This window comes from Somniosus microcephalus, chromosome 3 (assembly GCF_052327205.1).
Source record: "Somniosus microcephalus isolate GS21.2 chromosome 3, FLI_Smic_1.0, whole genome shotgun sequence".
Classification (NCBI taxonomy): domain Eukaryota; kingdom Metazoa; phylum Chordata; class Chondrichthyes; order Squaliformes; family Somniosidae; genus Somniosus; species Somniosus microcephalus.
The window spans coordinates 87,639,498-87,661,704 of record NC_140989.1 but is presented as its reverse complement, the minus strand read 5'-3'; the positions used below and the strand labels follow the sequence as shown (position 1 = coordinate 87,661,704).

Below are 22,207 nucleotides of genomic sequence, written 5' to 3'. Positions count from 1 at the left end.
TCCAAATTACTGCCGTTTGTAGCAGTGCGTTAAGAGGGTGCAGAACAGTTGACAAGTTCGGTAAAAATTTATGATAGTAATTTATCAATCCCAGGAACGACCTTAATTGTGAGACATTTTCAGGTGCTGGGGCTTTTATGACCGCTTCAATTTTTTCAGGTGACTTATGCAACCCTTCTTCGTTAATTATATGGCCACAATATGATATTTGTTTCTGGAAAAATTCGCACTTGGGGTGATTTGCTCATAGGCCCCGTTCTCGCAGCCTAGTGAGCACCTGCTCCAAATTGGCAAGGTGCTCGTTGTCGTTTTCTCCTGTTACAAGGATGTCGTCTAGGTAGCATTGAGTCCCCGGAATCCCTTGCAGGACTTGCTCCATAGCTCTTTGCCAGACAGCTGGAGCTGATGCTACTCCGAAAACCAGTCGATTGTATTGGTACAGGCCTTTGTGTGTGTTTATCGTGAGATACTTTTTAGAGGCCTCCTCAACCTCCATCTGTAGATATGCCTGTGCCAAGTCAATTTTGGTGAAATGTTTCCCTCCGGATAGTGAGGCAAAAATATCTTCTATCCTCGGAAGAGGATACTGTACCATGTGAAGGACTGGGTTTACAGTCACCTTGAAGTCCCCACGGATGCGAATTTTTCTCTGTTCTTCAGATTTATCATTATTCAACGTTTTCTTCATGACCGGGACGATGGGTGTTGCCCACTCGCTCCAATCTACCTTGGATAACACGCCTGCCTTTTCCAAATTCTCCAGCTCTGCCTCGACTGCTGGACAAATTGCGTATGGCACCGGCCTTGCCTTAAAAAACTTGGGAATTGCCGCATCTTCCACTTTTATTGAGGCAGTGACGCCTTCAAGGTTCCTAGTTCCTGTTGAAACACTTCTTTGGCGTTGGCCAAGATGTCTTTTAATCGTTCAGGTATGACGTCATCATTTTTTTTCTTACTGGTCACCGTCAGTGCCTGAATGGAGTGCCAGTCTAAACGTATCTTCCTGATCCATTCACGTCCCAACAGCGGTGGACCACCATCTTGCAGAACGTATAAATACAACTTCTGTATTTCCTTGCCGTTGTATACAACAGGCACCCTTATTTTCCCTCTTGGGTATACTTTCTGCCCCGTATATGTCTTTAAGATAATGGATGTGTCTTTCAAAGGTATATGCGGAAATAGCCGCTCGTAATCCCGTCGACCTATGACGGTTAGAGCTGATCCTGTATCTAGCTCCATTTTAACTGGGGACCCCGCTATCGTGAGAGTAACCCAAATGGTCTGGTAATCTTCTTTGGCAATTACATTATGTAATTTGAGACAGCTTAGTCTCTTGTTTCCGGAGTCGCTATCACTCTTCTGGTCTTCGGAGCTACTGTCCATCATCATTTGTACCTTTCTGTACTTTTCCTTATTGATTTTTTTTCTGTCAGTGAATTTTTTGTTTCCAGATCGGCATACACGTGCAATGTGTCCCATCTTTCCGCATTGCCTGCATGCTTTGTCCTTGAACCAGCAGTCCCTCTGGTCATGGGTGGATCTGCCGCAGCGATAACATCTCTCGAAACCCCGTGTCATTTCATGGGTGCCGAAGTCCTGTGGCTTTTGCTGTATCTCTGCAGCTCCTCTTGCTGCTGCTTCGTATGATATAGCCACACTGAAAGCCTTGTCCAGTGTCAAATCTTTCTCAGAAAGTAGCCTTTTCTGTGTTCCTTCACTTAGGAGACCGCAGACGAATTTGTCTCGTAGAGAATCTGCCAGTCCTGCCCCGAATTGGCAGTGCTTTGACAGCTTTCTTAATTCGGTGAGGTAATCAGCGTTACTTTCATTCTTGTGCTGATTCCTCCTGAAGAATTTGAATCGTTCCGCTATCAGCAGCGGTGTTGGGTTTAAGTGCTCCTGTAGGGTATCAACAATCTCCTTAAAATTCTTGTCCATCGGTTTGGCTGGAGTGATTAAGTTTCGTAACAGCCCGTATGTCCTTGCGCCCATCAGATTTAGAAGTACCGATGCCTTTTTATCATCCTCTACTTCATTCGCTGTGCAATATACCTCCACTCTTTCCACATATGTGGTCCAATCCTCTATATCACTATCGAAAGCAGTAATATTGCCAGTCTTAGGCATCCTGAAAATCAAAAATGGCACCTCCCGCGCTTTCCTTTCTTCCCTGCCGAGAAAAAATGGCGCCCCCGCGCTTTCCCGCCGCTGCCGCTGCTGACAACGCTGTTCTCCGCGGTTTTTATTTACACAGATATTTTTAATAGTTGGAGACTTGTTCCCACCGGACTCTCTGGGACTTTTCCCTCCCTCTGCTTGGTCCGAACGCCGACCTGCTTTGCAGCGCCGGCCGTCTCCCGAGTGCTCCACCCTCCATCTCTGTTTGCCTCCGCCTTCCGACTCGCTGCTCGGCCGCGCTGCAGAGCCACCCGATCGAGCCCCAGCCCGCCGCCCAGGAGGATTAGTGCAGTACCTGCCACCAGCCCGGCTAGCTGGTGAAACCACAGTTTTTTTTTTTCTCGTTTTTTTTTCTACTTCGACCTTCGACTGAAGAATCGATCTCCTTGAGGTGCTACCGAATTGCAGGTAAGTCCATTTCCAATTCGTCGCCACTGTTGTATCCGTGTGTTAATGGAGATACGGAATGCAGGAGTTGGTTTAACAGGTGTTTACTGAACAAAGTCTGGAGGTGAACTAAAAGATACAAGACACTATACAGGCTTATATAGCCCGAGTGGTCACTACCGGTATGACAGTACACAGGGGCTCTTAAAAGTACATACACTACAAAGAAGGCAAATGGTATGTTGGCCTTCATAGTGAGAAGATTTGAGTACAGGAGCAAGGATGTCTTGCTGCAGTTGTACAGGGCCTTGGTGAGACCACACCTTGAGTATTGTGTGCAAATTTGGTCGCCTTATCTGAGGAAGGATGTTCTTGCCATGGAGGGAGTGCAGTGAAGATTCACCAGACTGATACCTGGGATGGCAGGAATGATGTATGAGGAGAGATTGGGTCAATTAGACTTATATTTAGAGTTCAGAAGAATGAGAGGGGATCTCATAGAAACTTATAAAATTCTAACAGGACTAGACAGACTAGATGCAGGAAGGATGTTCCCGATGGCGGGGGAGTCCAGAACCACGGGTCACAGTCTAAGGATAAGGGGTAAGCCATTTAGGACTGAGATGAGGAGGAAGTTCTTCACCCAGAGAGTGGTGAACCTGTGGAATTCTCTACCACAGAAGGCAGTTGAGGCCAATTCGTTAAATATATTCAAGAAGGAGTTAGATATATTTCTTAAGGCTAAAGGGATCAAGGGATATGGGGAGAAAGCAGGGACTGGGTACTGAATTTGGATGATCAGCCTTGATCTCATTAAATGGTGGAACAGGCTCGAGGGGCCAAATGGCCTACTCCTGCTCCTATCTTCTATGTTTCTATGTTCATCACCAAGAGTGGCTAAGTAGCACCACTACTGACTGAGCTGGCCAAGTCCTGAAGGATATAGCTGCCAGTCTGGGCCTGCGACAGGTGGTGAGAGAACCAACATGAGGGAAAAACCTACTTGACCTTGTCCTCACCAATCTACCTGTCGCCGATGCATCTGTCCATGACAGTATTGGTAGCAGTGACCACCGCACAGTCCTTGTGGAGACAAAGTCCCGTCTTCACTTTGAGGACACTCTCCATCGTGTTGTGTGGCACTACCACCGTGCTAAATGGGATAGATTCAGAACAGATCTAGCAGCTCAAAATTGGACATCCATGAGGCACTGTGGGCCATCAGCAGCAGCAGAATTTTATTCCACCACAATCTGTAATGTCATGGCGCGGCATGTCCCTCATTCTACCATTACCATCAAGCCAGGGGACCAACCCTGGTTCAATGAGGAGTGCAGAAGAGCATGCCAGGAGCAGCACCAGGCATACCTAAAATTGAGGTACCAACCTGGGGAAGCTGCAACACAGGACTACATGCATGCTAAAGAGCAGAAGCAGCATGCTATAGTCAGAGCTAAGCGATCCCACAATCAACGGATCAGATCAAAGCTCTGCAGCCCTGCCAAATCCAGTCGTGAGTGGTGGTGGACAATTAAATAATTAACCGGAGGAGGTGGCTCCAGGAATATCCCCATCCTCAATGATGAAGGAGCCCAGCACACGAGTGCAAAAGACAAGGCTGAAGCGTTTGCAATCATCTTCAGCCAGAAGTGCCGAGTGGATGATTCATATTGGCATCCTCCTGAGGTCCCCACCATCACAGAAGCCAGTCTTCAGCCAATTCGATTCACTCCACGTGATATCAAGAAACGGCTGAGCGCATTGGATACAGCAAAGGCTAGTAGCCCTGACAACATCCTGGCTGTCATGCTGAAGACTTGTGCTCCAGAACTAGCCGTGCCTCTAGCCAAGCTGTTCCAGTATAGCTACAACACTGGCATCTACCCGACAATGTGGAAAACTGCCCAGGTATGTCCTATCCACAAAAAGCAGGACAAATCCAATCCGACCAATTCCCGCCCCATCTGTCTACTCTCAATCACCAGCAAAGTGATGGAAGGTGTCGTCGGCAGTGCTATCAAGTGGCACTTATTCACCAATAACCTGCTCACCGATGCTCAGTTTGGGTTCCGCCAGGACCACTTGGCTCCAGACTTCATTACAGCTTGGTCCAAACAGGGACAAAAGAGCTGAATTCCAGAGGTGAGAGTGACTGCCCTTGACATCAAGGCAGCATTTGACAGAGTGTGGCATCAAGGAGCTCTAGTAACATTGAAGTCAGTGGGAATCGGGGAAAACTCATCACTGGCTGGAGTCACACCTAGCACAAAGGAAGATGGTTGTGGTTGTTGGAGGTCAATCACCTCCTGACTCCCCAAAGCCCTTTCACCATCTACAAGGCACAAGTCAAGAGTGTGATGGACTAGGCTCCACTTGCCTGGATTGGTGCAGTTCCAGCAACACTCAAGAAACTCAACAACATCCAGGACAAAGCAGCCTACTTAATTGGCACCCCATTCAGCACCTTAAATATTCACTCCCTGCACCACCGGCGCACTGTGGCTGCAGTGTGTACCATCTACAAGGTGCACGGCAGCAACGCACCAAGGCTTCTTCGGCTGCACCTCCCAAACCCACGACCTCTACTACCTAGAAGGACAAGGGCAGCAGGCACATGGGAACACCATCACCTTCAAGTTCCCCTCCAAGTTACACGCCATCTTGACTTGGAAATATATTGCCGTTCCTTCATCATCGCTGGGTCAAAATCCTGGAACTCCCTCCATAACAGCACCATGGGAGTACCTTCACCACACGGACTGCAGCGGTTCAAGAAGGTGGCTCACCACCACCTTCTCAAGGCAATTAGGGATGGGCAATAAATGCTGGCTTTGCCAGTGATGCCCACATCCCAGAAACAAATAAAAAAATAGGATTCGCTGCTTAGACAGCTTGTTGACGTCACAGCAGCATCGCACTAGGAACTTCCCACTATAGAGCACTGAAATCACTTGAATATCGAAAAAGACAAACTTCTCACCACAGCTGTGGGCAGCTTTCTTCAGGGCCAGCAGCGAATGCTTTTGCTTCGTCGCTGACCGCAAATTCCGGGCCATTATGTTGGGCGGGGAGTAGTAATCAACTTGAAGCTTATTCTTCAACATTATTCTTGTATGTTGACATTTATGAAAAAGAACTTACGTATTTTTCCAAATAAAAGGTCAAGCAATTTTAACAGATGCATTCTGTTTCCACAATCGAACAAAAGTATGAGTTCTTAAATTAATTTTTTAAAAATTAAATAATATTAAATAATTCAAACTCTAGCCAAAACTGTTTTACTGCTTAAATAGTCTTAATAAAATAGCAAAGGGAATGGCCACTGGGAATCCCATAATTGTAACTCAGAATCTCTTTCTTTACCTTTCTTTCAATCACCTATCTAACTTATCCTTAAATATTGGTATGGTCTCTGTAAAGTCTGTGGGTTGTGCAGTTAATAAATACACAGACTTCAGAAGTAACAAACAAACAGGTCTTTACTATTCGAAGGTCAGGGCGAATCTGCCCTAGTTATCCTGCCACAACACTTATATACTGGTGTGGTCACTGTCGGTATTACAGTATACAGAAGCCAAACAAGTAGTGCCACACCTAAAGTAGTTCTCTTAAAGGTGAACGGTTACATTCAATAGTTCCCTTAAAGGTAGACGGGTACATACACTACAATCCTCCCTTTTTAGCTTATTACTTAGAGTCCCCGTTAAACATACATATCTTCAACTTCATATAACAATTTACAGATATAATCTCGGTGGGAACAGTTCACAGGTTCAGTCTCTGCGGAAACAGTTCATAGATTCAGTCTCTGATCTTGACTCGTTCCAAACAGTATCTCTTTGGGGTAGCCGGTTCACATGGCTAGCGTGACTCCTCCATAGCCTTTTTCTTGACGTAACAGCTTGAACTTTCGTCCTGTAGAACCAGCAGTGCAGACTTTTACAACCAACTGGCTGTCTTGCTAATTTCCGGTTTTTCAACTAATTTAGCTCCTTTCGTAGTGTCCCGCCTGAGATGGTAGAAGTGATACTATTTTAGACAGTTATTATCTTCTGCTTCTTCTTTTTCTTTTCTGCCTTTTTGAAACTCTCGGAGCTCCTTTCTCGGCTGCCACCAACTCTCTATGTTCCTTAGACCTTAAGTGCTTCATCCGGATTTCAGCACTTTGGGAGTTTTCATCACAAACTGGGCAGACCACATCCTCGTAATATTCAGTGTCACTCAACAGGTCATGGTAATATTCGGGTTCGTCCTGAGTTAGGCCAGCGAGAGAGCCGCCTTCTTCCTCCTCACCCATCTGGACGTTAGCTGACGGTGGTTCCTTCCCTAGACATCTTTCTTGAAAAGACTTCTTCATGCATTCATATTCATCCCGCTCTTCCTGGGTTATCTGCCATTCCTTCACGACGGACCTCATTTGTGAGTTCAATACCTTCCCTTCCATCGGGAATTGCGTTATCAGGCTATTTAATCCTTCTACTGACGTAACTGTTTCCACATTCTTCTGTTCACCTTGACGTGATTCAACGTACTTTTGGCATCCTTGTAAAATCTGTGTTGCCACCTCAGCTATCTCCGTGACTTTTGAGAGCTCCGAACTCCTTCCCCCTGAAGATTGAAGCTCGTGTTCAGATTGTTCCCCTTGCAGAGTCTTGTCCTTCAGCATATGAAGGAGTTGGCTGACCGTTAACTCTTCCCTGGGAACACGGTGGATCAGAGTCTTCTCCATTTCATCCACCTTTTCCTCCAATGCTTCCACCTTCTGTTCCTCTTGTACTTTGACTTTCAGCGCTCGGAAAAGTTGCGCCCTGATGCTCTCTAGTTCATGTTCAGGGACCATTCTTACAGTCTCTGAGTTTCTTACAGTTTCCTTTTCTTCCACTGAAAGGATTCCCAGTTGAATCTGTTCTTCAAGTTGTTGAACCTCGGTCATTGCCGCCTCATATTTGTCTTGGGTTTCCTTCAATATTTTTATGAGTTCTTGGACATCCTGGCCTAGAAATTCGGTCGGCTTAGCGCCGCTTTTGAGGCGCTAGAGGGCCTAGCGCCGGAGTTATGGCCAGTTTGGAAATTGAGTGGGTCCCTAAATCGGCGTTAGGCCGTTAGCGCTGCGCCGGCACCGATGACGTCATCGGTGTGCGCAGCGTCCCGGTTGCCATGGTAACCCGCCCGAACTCCGAAATTGACTTGCGGCCGCCTCGCCCGTGGCAGCCGCAAGCAACGTTCTGGCAGAGGTGCCTTACTGGACTTTGCGCCGGCGCATTAAAGGCCCCGCGGCGGCCGGCCGCTTTCCCGCCGGCCGCCTGGCCGCAGCTCCCTCCCCGGACTTCTCCCCCCCCCCTCCCCCCCTGGGACAGATGCAAGCCCGGCACTTGTCCGAGGTGCCGGGCTCACTTTTACAATGATTTTCGCGGGCCGCGGCCGGGTGCAGGCAGCTCCTCCTTAAGGGAAGGAGGAGGCCTGCACTTCCCGAACCTGCCGCACCGCAGCGGGCGCCGCAGCGCCGGAATAGCGCCGCAATTCAGCGCGTAGCGCCAGTTTTCAGGCGCAAACAGCTTTCAGCAGCGCCGGCAGCCGTTTGGGCGCAGAACTAGTGAATTTTTGGCCCGCCCAGCGCGACTTAGCTCCGGCACTAACTTCCGGCGCTAAAGCCGTCGCTGCGCCAAAACCCAATTTCTAGGCCCCTGTCTTTCATGTTCTGCCATGTTTTTCACCTCTAATTTCTCATCTATGGATGGAACTTCTACCGATGAGTCTGTCTTGGCCTTGAGCTCATCAAGAACTTCCTGCAGCCTTTGGACTTCTTGCTCATGTTCAACCTTTAGTTGTTCATATGCTTCTACTGAAACTAGCTTTCCGGAGGTTGCCGAGTTAACCCCCTCCAGAATTGTAGCCTGGGCCTGTTCATACTGTTCTTTCGACTTCTCACACTCTGCTTGTAAGGAGTCGTAGAGAAGAACTGGAATAACATCCTGGCTTCCTGAAGATTCCTCTTCATTTGCTTCTTTCGCAATTTCCTGTTGGAGTTCAGCCAAGGCTGCTATGCTATCTGCCTCTCGAAGTCTCACTGCCATCAAATCTCCTTTATTCTTGCGGTCTATCTCAGCCATTTTCCGTTTACTTTCATTTAACTGAGTGAGTAGTCCCTTATTCTGGGCTGAGAGATATTGCACCCTCTCATGTAGACCATAGCACTCCTTCTCTGCTCGACATAGCTGGTTACTGCTGATTTGGTTCTGTGTTTCAAGTTCCAACATCCTTTGCTTAGCTTCTTTCAGTTTCGCCCCTATAAGCTCCTCTTGCAACATGGCCACATTATTCACATCAGGTAAAGAAGCGTTTCTCTTTTCCATGTCCAAGATTTTTTTCTGCATCTCTTTAAGTGCACACTGCGATTCAGCTTCTCTTAATCTTGCCTACACTAGCTCCGTCTCCAATTGCAGAACAAAATCCTCAGTGTAGTGTGGTTTGCCTTTATGCTGTACCTCTAGATCATGCAAATATTCTAACTCCTGAACATCATAAGGGAGATGTGATCGGTAATTTGTCACGATGGCTCTATGGTCGCTCTTTGCTTGAGCTAGCTGCCTCTGCTGTCTTTCCAGGTTCTCCCATTCGGTGTCCCAGAACTTTTCCATTGTTTTCATCTCTTGTACGAGACGGTAACTCAACTGTTCTAATTGTTGTCGTACTTTGAAATAGGTTTGAGTCCGAGTTCGGTGTTCTTCCGTCGTGGATAAGTCCTTAACTTGAACAGGCTCAGAATTCTCTGTCAAACTGGAGTTCTGCTCTGAAGCTTTATTCTTCTCGGTAGCATAAGCCTTTATGCATGTCTTCGTTTTCTCCACCATAGTCGGCAAGTTCATTTTAGCCTTGTCTTCCATATTTGCGTTGGTCTTATCGTCATCCGTTTCAGAATCTGAGTTGATAGCTTGCACCGAGTCCTCACTCATTATGGCTTTTAGATAGTGCCATTCCATGTCTATTCTCTTGATCCACTCCCGTCCTAGAAGTGGTGGTCCCCCCTCAGATAATACGTACAAGTTCATTCTTGGGTGTTCTTTACCCCTATCTCTCACCTTGACTCTTATCTTCCCCATGGGGTATACCTTATGCCCCATGGTATTTCTTAAGGGTATGTGAGAGAATAGCCGGTGGTAGTCCTTTCGATTTATGACTGATAGAGCTGATCCAGTGTCCAACTCCATTCTTACTTGGACTCCAGCTATTCTTAGTATGACCCAGATAGTTTGTAGGTCAGCTTCCTTACTCACATTGTGAATTCTCAGACTACCCAGCTCCTGGCTGTTTGGGTCTGAGTCTGAATTCTGTTCGTCTGAACTCTTCTCAGCCACCTTGTGTACCTTGTTGTACTTTTCTTGTGGTGGCTTCCTTTGGTTGTTGGTCTTCTTCCCTGACCAGCATACCTTAGCGATGTGACCCAGTTTGCCACATTTCCTACATTCTTGGTTCTTAAACCAGCATTGATTCTGGTCGTGTGTTGTCTTCCCACAACGGTAGCATTTTATTGTGCTCGAAGTAATTTGGTCCACCCCTAGTGCCGCCGCCTTTAGCTGCATTTCCGCCGTTCCTTTCGCTGCGGCTTCGTGCGATGCAGCTATGAGGACAGCCCTGTCCAGTATGAGGTCATTTTCTTCCAGTAGTCGCTTCTGCGTTCCTTCTTTGGACAATCCGCATACGAACTTGTCACGCAGTGCCTCTGTCAGATTCCCTCCGAACTGGCAGTATTTCGCTAGCCTACGCAGTTCGACCAAGTATTCCGCATTGCTTTCGTCTTTCCTCTGCGTTCTTGCGTAGAATTTGAATCGTTCAGCCAGCATCAACGGTGTGGGGTTCAAGTGATCCTTCAGCACTGCTACCATATCATCAAAAGTCTGATTTGCCGGTTTAGCTGGTGAGAGAAGATGCTTCAACAACCCGAATGTTTTCGCACCCATCATGTTAAGTAAGGTTAAAGCTTTTTCATCCTTAGCTATTTTGTTAGCCTTACAATGTATCTCAATACGTTCTACGTACGTGGCCCAGTCTTCTATCTCCGAATTGAACTCGTTGATGTCCGCCCGCTTAGGCATCTTCCTTTCCTTGGGTACAACACAAGTATTTCTTTAAATATCCTTATTTATTTGTTTATTTCTAAGATGGCGGGTTTCCTGCGAAAATGGCGGTTTCCCGCTCTTTCCTTCTCGCCCCGCCCACTTCAATGGCGGTTTCCCGCTTCTGTCGTCTTCTCCGCCTAATGGCGGCTTCCCGCGTTTCTTCCCGGTGGAAGGGGTACGCTTCCCCCACAGCGGACAGGTTCAGCCGCTGGGCTGGCTTCCACACAGCTCCCCTTACTCAGCTCTGTCTTTTCCTCCCGCCCGCACGGCTCTACCGGCGCTGGGTACACCCCGTTAACGGAGGACAGTTCAGCCGCTGGACTGGCTCTCGCGCAGTCTCTCTCTCCGTACCCGGCTCTGTCGCTCTCTCTCCCGCACGTTCGGTTCCACCGGCTCTGGGTACCCCGTTGGTGGAGAACAGCTCAGCCGCTGGACTGGCTCTCGCGCAGTCTCTCTCCCCTTGCTCGGCTCTGTCTCTCTCTCCCACCCACACGGTTCCTGTTCGCCTCCCAGCCCTCTCGCAGACCGGTGTTTCCCTCCCCGGCTGCGGCTGGGTTTCTCTTCCCGCGCCTACTCCCAGTCTCAGCGCTTCGTGGCTGCGGTCGCTGCCCGGCTTTTCCCGCCGATCGAGGTCCGACTGTCTCACGACGCCGTTGGACCCGACTTTCTGACCGACTCCGTTCCCCCTCGACCGTGGTCGAGTGCACAGCCTGTATCCTCCGGATATTCTCTACACCTTCCCCTACTCACAGTCTCCGCGGCCGCCTTGTTTCCTGCTGATCGGCTCACTCCGCACCGTGGTAGAAGGGTAGTCAGTGCCTGTTGTTGATGGAAGCTTTTGTTGCTAAAGTCTTCCTCCTTCCTCCTGCTGCAGCCTCGTATTTTCTTTCAGCAGCATGACGAGGGCGGTTGCCTCTCTTCGACGCTCTTCGTTGCTTTGGTAGTCTTGCCGCAGGGTACGATCGGACTCGTCGCCACTGTAAAGTCTGTGGGTTGTGCAGTTAATAAATACACAGACTTCAGAAGTAACAAACAAACAGATCTTTACTATTCGAAGGTCAGGGCGAATCTGCCCTCGTTATCCTGCCACAACACTTATATACTGGTGTGGTCACTGTCAGTATTACAGTATACAGAAGCCAAACAAGTAGTGCCACACCTAAAGTAGTTCTCTTAAAGGTGAACGGTTACATTCAATAGTTCCCTTAAAGGTAGACGGGTACATACACTACAGTCTCTGCTTGAATTACTAACTCTAGTAGTGCATTCCACAGCTTCACAAACCTCTGTGTAAAATGATTTCTACTATTCACAGTCCTAAATCTCTTACATTTAATCTTACATCTCTATCCCCTCATTCTAGACCACTTAAGCACTGGAAACAGCCTGTTTCTACCCCATCCCTTTATAATTTTACACCCCTCTATCTAATCACCTGTTAATCTTTTCTGTTGTAACAAAAACAAATAACATTTTTCTGTGATGAATATTTCCAGTTGAGGAGCCAACACTGGCACGTGCACAGTAGGATGAATACCCACCCTCTGTGTTGTCATTTTTCTGATTCTAATAATTGTCAATTTGAAGAAGGTTTTTTTCGGTCGAGAGTACATTGTGAAATCAAATGTTAATGGTTTGGTGTTGAAGTTATGTACATTGACTGGTTGAACCATTTGAGCATGGCTGTAGTCTTCCATAGGAGAGGTACTGATATTATTTAAGGTACTGAATTTCTTGTATGAGGTCCCAGGCCTGTAATAGGTCTGTTTTGCTAATGGCTGCTGCGGTTTCTAAAGTGCAGCAAGAATGGGAGAGGCAAAAGGAAAAACTTTCAACATAATGAGCTCTTGTCAGTACTTGTTAAGTCTATCATGATTTGCTGTATTACTATATTACAAAATTCCCATCAGTCAGCTCAGCAGCAATGATGGGGTTGAATGAATTAATTCCATTGTTGGTTTCTGTGAAACGTCGCACTTGACATTGTCTATCCAGCGCTTTTTCTCGGCTTCTTGGTCCCCGTATCAATTCAGTTTTCCCATTTTGCCTGTGATGTAAATGCTATTCGTAATGTAATTCTTCTGAAAAATAGGTTTTTAACCTGCTTAATTTATGAATTGTGAAGATTAAATTTGATAGTTTGTTGTTTGAAAACTGCTCAATTTCCATATTTAGTCCCGTAAGTGCTGCTGATCCAAAAAACATTTAAAAAAAAACTTTTTTAAATTTGCTGAGTTCAAAGCATTTTTACATTATACTGTAATACTACACTGGGCAGCATCCAAATGAGAAATATATGCATAAATTAGAGATGATTTACATAGTTTATTTCTTCACTCCACAGATAACCATATTATGAAATCTAACAAGATATCATTATTTTTAAAGTTTTTTTCTTTTGCTTCTCCCATTGTTGCTACACTTTAGAATCAACAGCAGCCGTTTGTAAGGTAGACCTATTACAGCCCTGGGTCCCCAAACAGATGGTTCAGGGTTCATGTAATAGAGCTGTTATTATAGCCCACCTGCTGCAGCTGGGATCGTTTCCATCCATTCTTTGCTGGCTGCTATGTGGGCAACGACCCTCCTTTTCCTTGCAACTTTGGTATAGCATCTGAGCAAGAGAGAAAAACCTTGTTAAAAATATTAGGCTTAATATTGCAGGTGACATGGCTGATGATGTCAGTGTGAAACAGGCAATCAGAGGTCAGAAAACCAGGCAGTGATCCATATTGCTGCGGTTCTGTCACTTTTGCACCATCTGTGTTCTTCCAGCTGGCCTTTTCAGCTAGTCAAAAGTGCCCTTGCATAAAGTAGGCAAAGGCTTCATTTAAATATGATAATACATTTAACTTAAGCAGTGTGACTTTCCATTCATTTTGGATGAGATTGTGCTGTGAACTCCTTCCACCCATCTCTAGTCAGCCTAAAGGAAGCTCTGTGCATGGTGGAGCTCTTATGGAAGCTTTTTAATTTCTTTTTTGAAGAATTTTGTTTTAATAATTTTCTGCAGTGCAGTGTTCTCTGCTAGAAGTGTTGAAGTGGAGAATCAGTGCTTTAGTGCTGGTACGGAACCTAAAATAAGTGAATAATGTCCACTGATTGTTTGGAAAGCCATTTGTAATTGAAACATTTAGAAGTCTAGGAAGAGCTGAAAAAGCAGGGTACGTGAAAAGGGACCTCTCGCAATACAAACTTGCAATGGACCTAAGGGAGTGATAAGGCATGTGACTGCAAACTAGAGTCCAAAGATGATTGGTAAAAGTGACAGTGGTGTTACAGCAGCGGAGCAGGAGCTGCTCTGAGGAAATTCCTGGCGATAGGTGTGAACATCTTTCTTTAAATTTAAAATTGTGTAGCTGATGGTGAATTAATGATTAACAGGTAGCATGTGATCATTAATCACTTTCTTTGTTGCCTCTCAAGTGTAAGGATAAGAGACATTTTAGAAAGAGATAGAGAGAAACTATTTCCTCTGTTTGGGGTGGGGTGGGTGGTAGTTCAGAACAAGGGGGCAGCACCTTAAAATTAGAGCTAGGCCGTTCAAGGATGATGTTGGGAAGCGCATCTTCACACAAAGGGTAGTGGAAATCTGGAAGTCTTTCCCTCAAGAAGCTGTTGAGACCAGGTCGATTGAAATTTTCAAAACTGTGCTCAATATATTTTTGTTAAGTAAGGTTATTAAGGGATATCGTACCAAGGTGGGTAAATGGAGTTATGATCATTTAGAAACAAAAATATAATAATGAATAATCAGCATGGATTTCAAAAGTGAAAGTCTTGCTTGACCAACCTTATTGAATGTTTTGAAGAGGTAACAGAGAGCGTAGACAAGGGTAATGCAGTAGATGTAATTTATCTGGATTTTCAAAAGGCCTTCGATAAGGTACCCCATAATAGACTGATGAACAAGGTCAGAAAATGCGTAATCAGGGGACAAGTAAAAGAATGGATTGTTGGCTGGCTTCAGGACAGAAAGCAGAGAGTAGGAGTAAAGGGTAGCTATTCATAGTGGCAGAAGGTGGGTAGTGGTTTTGCACAAGGACCAGTGCTGGGACCACTGCTGTTCACAATTTATATTAACAAGTTAGACTTTGGAATCAAAAACACAGTTTCTAAATTTGCGGATGACACCAAATTGGGGGGATAGTCAATACTGAGAACTGCAACAAGTTACAGGAGGACATTAATAAACTTGCAGAATGGGTATATAATTGGCAAATGAAGTTAAACACAGATAAATGTGAGGTATTACATTTTGGTAGGAAGAATAGGGAGGTCACTTATCACTTGGAGGGTGTGAGTCTCGGTGGTGTAGAGGAACAAAGGGATCTCGGTGTACATATACACAAATCACTAAAGGTTGCAACACAGGTTAGCAAGGCCATAAAAAAAAGCAAACCAAGCACTAGGGTTTATTTCTAGAGGTATAGAATATAGAATAGGGAAGTTATGCTAAACCTGTATCGAACCTGAGTTAGACCAATCTTGGAATACTGCATACAGTTCTGGTCGCCATATTATAAAAAAGGATATTGAGGCACTGGAGAGGGTGCAGAGAAGATTTACAAGGATGATACCAGAAATGCGAGGGTATACATATCAGGAAAGGATGAACAGGCTGGGTCTCTTTTCTCTTGAAAAAAGAAGGCTGTGAGGGGTGCCCTAATAGAGGTCTTTAAAATTATGAAAAATGTTGATACAGTGGATACAGAGAGAATGTTTCCACTTGTGGGGAAGATCATAACTAGAGGCCCTCAATATAAAATAGTCACCAAGAAATCCAATAGGGAATTCAGAAGAAACTTCATTATCCAAAGATTGGTGAGAATGTGGAACTCGCTACCACAGGGAGTGGTTGAAGCGAATAGTATCGATGCATTTAAAGGGAGGCTAAACAAGCATATGAGGGAGAAGGGAATAGAGGGTTATGCTGATAGATTTAGATGAGGAAAGATGGGAGGAGGTTCGTGTGGAGCATAAACACCGGCATGGACTGGTTGGGCCGAATGGCCTGTGTCTGTGCGGTTTATCCTATGTAATCTTATGTGTAATGATATCAGCAAATAGTGATGATATTTGTCTGTGTTTGATTACTTATGCCTTACAGCATATTTGTCTGTGTTTTTGATTACTTGTGCCTGACCAGCAGAGGTCATGTGAGAGACAAGCAGTCCAGAGGGGTTTTACTTTCAGTTTCATTCTAGATGCATCACAGCATAGTGTGTTCTGTAAAAAGCTGTAGAAAGTCTTGAACAAGACTTTAGATTAAACAACATTCTCTTTCAGAAATGAGTCTTTATTGAACCCAAAAAGAAAACAAAACATTATGTAATACAGATCAGCCATGATCTAATTGAATGGCAGAACAGACTCAAGGAGCTTAATGGCTTACTCATGCACTAACAGAAACTTCAAGAGGAAGGCCCATTGCCACTTTCTCGAGGGCACCTAGGGATGGGCAACAAATGCCGACCTTACCAGTGTTACCCACATCCCGAGAACAAATAACAAAAAATTATCAGGCCAGGAACTATGACATGGATTTTCCTCTGGGGTGCATATACTGCTGGGGTGGGACTTGCCTGTTGCACTAATCCCACCTTAGCCCCGACCCTTTTTCTTGGGATCTGGGCTGTTTATCTGTGCAGGGTGGGCCCCGAAAGGATGAAGCAGTCCACCATCACCTCTGGTCCTACAATGGAACACCTGCTGCAGCACCAGAAACGGCTGATCGATTCTTAAAGGGGGCAGAAATGCCTCAAAGAGGTGATGAATTATTGAGGTTTGCGCCTTGCGCTTTGTGCTGGGCTGACGCCTAAATAAAGTATATGAAAACTGAGCTGATGCAATTTTCACTTCTAGACATCAAAGTATGACCTTTTGAAACAAGAAATTGTCTAACTACATTGATGGCAATGACAGGTATAATCATATTAAGTGTCTCATGTTTTGGCATGATGGATCAATAAAAACTCTGAAAATAGTTTATTATGAATACAGAATCTTGTCATGTCCACGAATGATGATTAAAGTGGATTAGAGTGGTAGTGTTAAAACTATACAAGGTTCACAGCTAAAGTGGCAGGTTTATTGAGGAAATGCTGAAATGATTTACTGATTTTTTTTTTTTTTAGAGTGTTTACACTTAATTGAGAGATGTATTGTTAATCTTTGTATTGTACTATAGGTAGGTCTACAGTAATATTAAATAGCTTTCATTTTGTGCCAGACCAGTATTTCTCTCTCCACATGTTTGCTTTTTAGTAGTTTTTCTCTTCCTCACTCTCCCCAGGCTACACATCATTGCTCCATCAAAAGTGTGCATGTGACTTAATTACTGACTGTTTCCCCTTAAGAGCCAGCTGCTCGGAAATGTGCAGGAACAGCCCAAGGTGACTTGTCCTTGGTTTTCCTGCTCCCGACTTTTGCTGCATAGGGTCCATTCCTATTGATGCAACCCCTGGGATCAGCAGTGTACAGGGGAGCCACCTGGGTTCCATCTCTGCATGGCACATTGTTTTCCTACCTCAGTATTGTATACAATACACATATTACATTGGTGCTCCAGTATCATGTCATGATGGACTGAATTAGTAATGAGACTCCAACTGATAATGTGTAAAGGAATATTTAATGTTCTTTTGGGTTGGAATAATTCTACTAGATTGAGTAATCCATTATTTCTGCAGTCCAGATCTCAATATTTGGATTAAAGTTTTTTTTATTCCACTTCAGTTCTTGTTCTTTCAGCTGAGTCATAGTGCTTTGTAGCATTAAATGTGCATTGTTATCTGGCAAGATGTCTGCTAGTAAGACATATTGGGGGGAAAATTCGGTATCACCTCATTTGGGGCGCCATTATTGGCGGTGCGCAAAGTTTAGCGCCTGGCGCTAATTATTGCCTCCGACAGCAAACTTGGCTTTTATCGCCCCTGGAGGTGATTGGAGCGCTAAATCAAGTGCTTCACACCTGTCTTAAGGCGCAAAGGCCAAGGAGCGAGGCGCTACCTCAGAGCACTGGCGAAGCAAGGAAGGGCAAATCCAAATAAACCTGCAAAGTGCTGTTCAGTACTCAAAACTCCTTCACACAGCATTGAATCTCTCCAGAAGTCTCTCTCTCTCTCTCAGACTGTGTGGTGCAAAAATGTCACCGACAAAAAAAGGCAGGAAGCGGTCGCCTTTCAATAGCGCTCCCCTAGTCCCTTTCTGACAGCAAAACGCTCCCCTCAACCTGTCGTTGCTAGTGGCAGGCGGTAAGGCAGGGGGCGCCACTCAATATCTGGTCCGGGGCGCTAACGGGGCGTTGCGCACTCGGCTGACATCACAATATGCCGGCGCAGGAGATCGTGGCGGTAGTGTTTAGCGCCGCTGCAAAATGTCTAGTTAATTTCGTAAGCGGCACAAACATCACCGCGCCCGGCCTCTAGTTGCTTTGCGCCCCACTTGGCGCCCTCTTAAGGTGCTAACGGAGGTGCAACCAACTGAATTTTTCCCCCATTAGTCTGTATTTTGTACAGGATGGCTTAGAGTAGGGGCACCATGACCCTGACCCATTTTTCTGGGTCAGAACTGTTTATTTATGCAGGGTGGGCACCTGACAAGAATCCCCACCCCCACCACCAAAAGGCAGCCCACCACTGCGGGAGAAGGTGCAGTACAACACCTACTGCAGCACCAGTAGAGGATCATTGACTTTTAAAGGGGGCAGAAGCACTCCGAGTAGGCGAAGAAGAATTTAAACTTGGGCCTTGGACTGAGCCGAGATGTAGAAAGTACATTGTAGGGGCCTGAGGAGAGGGAGTGGTGCCCACTACTGGGCCCTTACCCTCCAAAATAAGTTCAGTGAGCCCCCCAGTGCTGCTTTAGGGATTACCATCAACTATTTCCTGGCAGTCCCAGGGTCAGCAACATGAGTGGTGTAAGGCTGGACAGTCTGTCAGGTGTCTGTGCCCACCTCCCGCCATTATTTATAGGGTGAAAGGGCAGTTGGCCATCCTCCCTATGGTGGGGGAGATAGAGAAATTTAGAGTTGCACTGACGTTGGTCTCCCGGCCTGATTGATTTCCTATCACTACATCACCCACTTTCACTGGAACAAAAATCCAGCCGTTTAATAAGAATCAGAATGGAACAATAAGTGACATGAATAAAATTACTGTATAACTACTCCCATCTATTTCATTAGTTTTTATTTTGCGTATACTGTAACTTTTCCAGTGCCAAAAACAATGGCCCAGAAATTCGGGTCTCCACAGATGAGCACGCACGGGGTACTCACCCGTAAGCCCAATGGAAGTGCCGGTTTCCTGCATGCACTGCGCATGCGCGGGAAACCTGCACTTCCGTTCCCCTGAAAGCAGGGGTTAAGAGGTCGAACGCGTGCGCAGGAGAGGCTGTGCGTACGCATCGAACTTCGGTTTTACTTGCAGGTTTTCCCGGGAGGGTAAGTCTCCAGAAGTTACACATATAAAAAACAGGCGTAAGGCCTGCTTTTTACAAGGTAAGTGGTGAATTAATTAAAATTAAAACATTTTTCCCACAGGTTTATTATTTTTAAATACTTTAAAGAAAGGTAAAAAATTTTTTAGCCCCGTTAGAAAATAAAATTATTTTTTTCAGAAATTTAAATTATTGTTTAAAATAGTTATTTCATGTAATTTATAGTTTATTTAAAAAATGTGATTTTTAAAAATTTATTTGAAGATTTAACGATGTTTTGGGGCCCGTAGTATTTATAAGTTTTGACAGCACTTCCTGTCAAACTTATGAATGGAGCATTCCCTGCTCCGATTGGCTCCCCATGGCCCACGTGATCCCAGGGGACGCACCGAACTAACTGCGCCCCTGGGATACGCAAGCACTGCACGCCGGCAGTTGGAGCAGGCCCAGGATCGGAATTCCACGCGAGCCTACAGTTCAACGGCCGGCGCGCTAGGTAAGTGCAGGTCGGGGGCTTGCACCCGCGGGAAGCCTCCGACCCGAATTTCTGGGCCATTGTAATTTTGAACTGGATCTTTGGAGTAATCAATACCTCGCAGCTCCAGGAACAGAATCTATCCATTATACCTGAAACAAAGGGGGTCAAACCGTGTGGGGTGTAAAAGCAGCGTTCTCCCAATACTGTGGTTTTCCCACGGCGAGTTTGCTTAAAATAACTAAAGTAATATAGTGATCTTTTCCTACTAAGAGTGCCTTTTAGTGTTCTAGGTACCATTCTTCATGTACAGAGTCTCTTTCTGGTGAAATCTTTTTTTTCCCTAAGGGTAGTTTGATGATATCTTGTGGGCTAATGGTCGTAGCTACACAACAAATGACTGAAATCAATCTAACTGTATATCTTAATAACCATCAATAAGATGACATTTATCACCACTCCTTAGGCTGAATTCAAACCAATGTTTCCAGTGATAAAATATATTGAATTTTCCCTGAACGGAATCAATGGTTCTATATTTTCAGCATTATCTATTACCATGTCTGTTAATAAGATTTTTTCCCCCCTTAAGGCCTACTTGTATTACCTCTGGAACAGTACAAGACACATGGTTGGAAAGCGTGACAATTTTATTTTAGCAATTTAAAGATGTCCAACAATTATTCCTACTGAACCTCTACCCTGCCTCTTCTGAGGACTGTGATGTAATACCGACATAACTTCTTAAAAGGATTTGGTCCTCAGCTATGGAATTAACCTCACCCACCATATTATTTGAGGAGGTTAGAGGCACACGCTCACATGTAGTGATGTATGAATGTAATGATATCAGATCTGTCAAGTTTCACTCATTTGGAAGGGCAGAAAATCTAATGAAATTCAAGGCATAGTTGAGTTTAAAAATGTAACTTATTTTGATATACTTCACTCTTTCTAATAATTGAAGATTCATTTGTTTAAATGGGTTTGCAATCTGTTTCATTCATTTTGATTACATTTGTCACTCCCAGCATTTTCCTGATTTTGATAGCTGCAGGTGTTGTATTTCAATTTTCCACATTCTTATTCTGAAAGAGTCAAAGGATATTGTGGAGGCAACAATTTTTGAGTTGAATGTAGCCCCAAATATAACAAGCAAGCATATGGATACTGTATTCATGTATTTTTTAAAAAGTTCATAAGGTCCATTACAGCAAAGGCAGAAAAAGTAAAATATCAGTTTATAACGAGTTCTGGGTGAAAAATCAACTCAAGGGAGAAGGGAGATTAGTGTGTTCATAAAGATCATACAGATGAGTACAGATGAAGGAGGCTGTTTATTGCACCTTGCTCAACCTTCAAATGTGAGCTACATCTGTCAATGGCAGTAATTGCAGGGTGAAAACATCATTTAAGCCTCTGTTGGCAGCAAGGCCTCGGACTATAAAGAGAACTTAGTTACCACTGAACCTAATTTTTAGCTAGTGATTCTTCTAGATATTTAAACAATCATCTCCCATGTTGAAGTTCTGATCAGACAAAATGGGGACCACTTCTTTTATATATAGATAAAGTAGTTGTGGTCAGACTGGCACAATGAAAATCTGAGAATAGGCTTTTATTGTCTCACAGTAATCGCTTCCAGTCTAGATGTAGAATCCTACTCCAGGTGTCAGCTGTGGCTCTGAGTCAGAAGGTTGTGGGTTCAAGTCCCACTCCAGGAACTTGTGCACATAAAGCTAGGCTGACACTCCAGTGCAGTGCTGAGGGAGTGTTGCACTGTCAGAGGTGCCGTCTTTCAGATGAGACGTTAAACCGAGGCCCCGTCTGCTCTCTCAGGTGGGTGTAAAAGATCCCATGGCACTATTTCGAAGAAGAGCAGGGGAGTTATCCCCAGTGTCATGGCCAACATTTATCCCTCAACCAACATCACTAAAACAGATTATCTGGTCATTATCACATTGCTGTTTGTGGGACCTTGCTGTATGCAAATTGGCTGCCGCATTTCCCACATTACAATAGTGACTCCACTTCAAAAGTACTTAATTGGCTGTAAAGCGCTATATAAATGCAAGCCTTTCTTTCTTTCCATCTTGCATTTCAGGAACAAAAGACAGAAATGGGAACACAATGGAAATATTGAAAATAGATAATAAAGCAGAAGGATAGAGGGATAGACTGAAAATCAGAGAAGTTATGTTAAACTTGCATAGAGCCTTGGTTCGACCACACTTGGAGTACTGTGAACAGTTCTGGTCTCCATATTATAAAAAGGATACAGAGGCACTGGAGAAGATTTTTAAAAGATTTACTAGAATGATACCAGAACTGAGAGGTTATACCTATCAGGAAAAAGCTGGGACTCTTTTCCCTAGAAAAGAGAAGACTGAGGGGTGATCTAATCGAGGTATTTAAGATTATGAAGGAGTTTGATAGGGTAGGCATGGAGAAAATGTTTTCACTTATGGGGAGACCAGAACTAGTGGCCATAGTCATTAATAAATCCAGTAGGGAATTCAGGAGAGACTTTTTTAACCAGAGAGTGGTTATCATGTGGAACTCCGTACAACAGGGAGTAGTTGAAGCAAATAGCACAGATGAATTT

General features: G+C 44.9%; 1 protein-coding gene across 13 annotated transcripts in view; it reads left to right on the top strand.

Moving 5' to 3' along the window:
• Positions 1 to 22,207, top strand: part of nrxn1a (neurexin 1a) — a 2,435,560-nt gene that overhangs the window by 626,465 nt on the left and 1,786,888 nt on the right. The window lies entirely within an intron of this gene.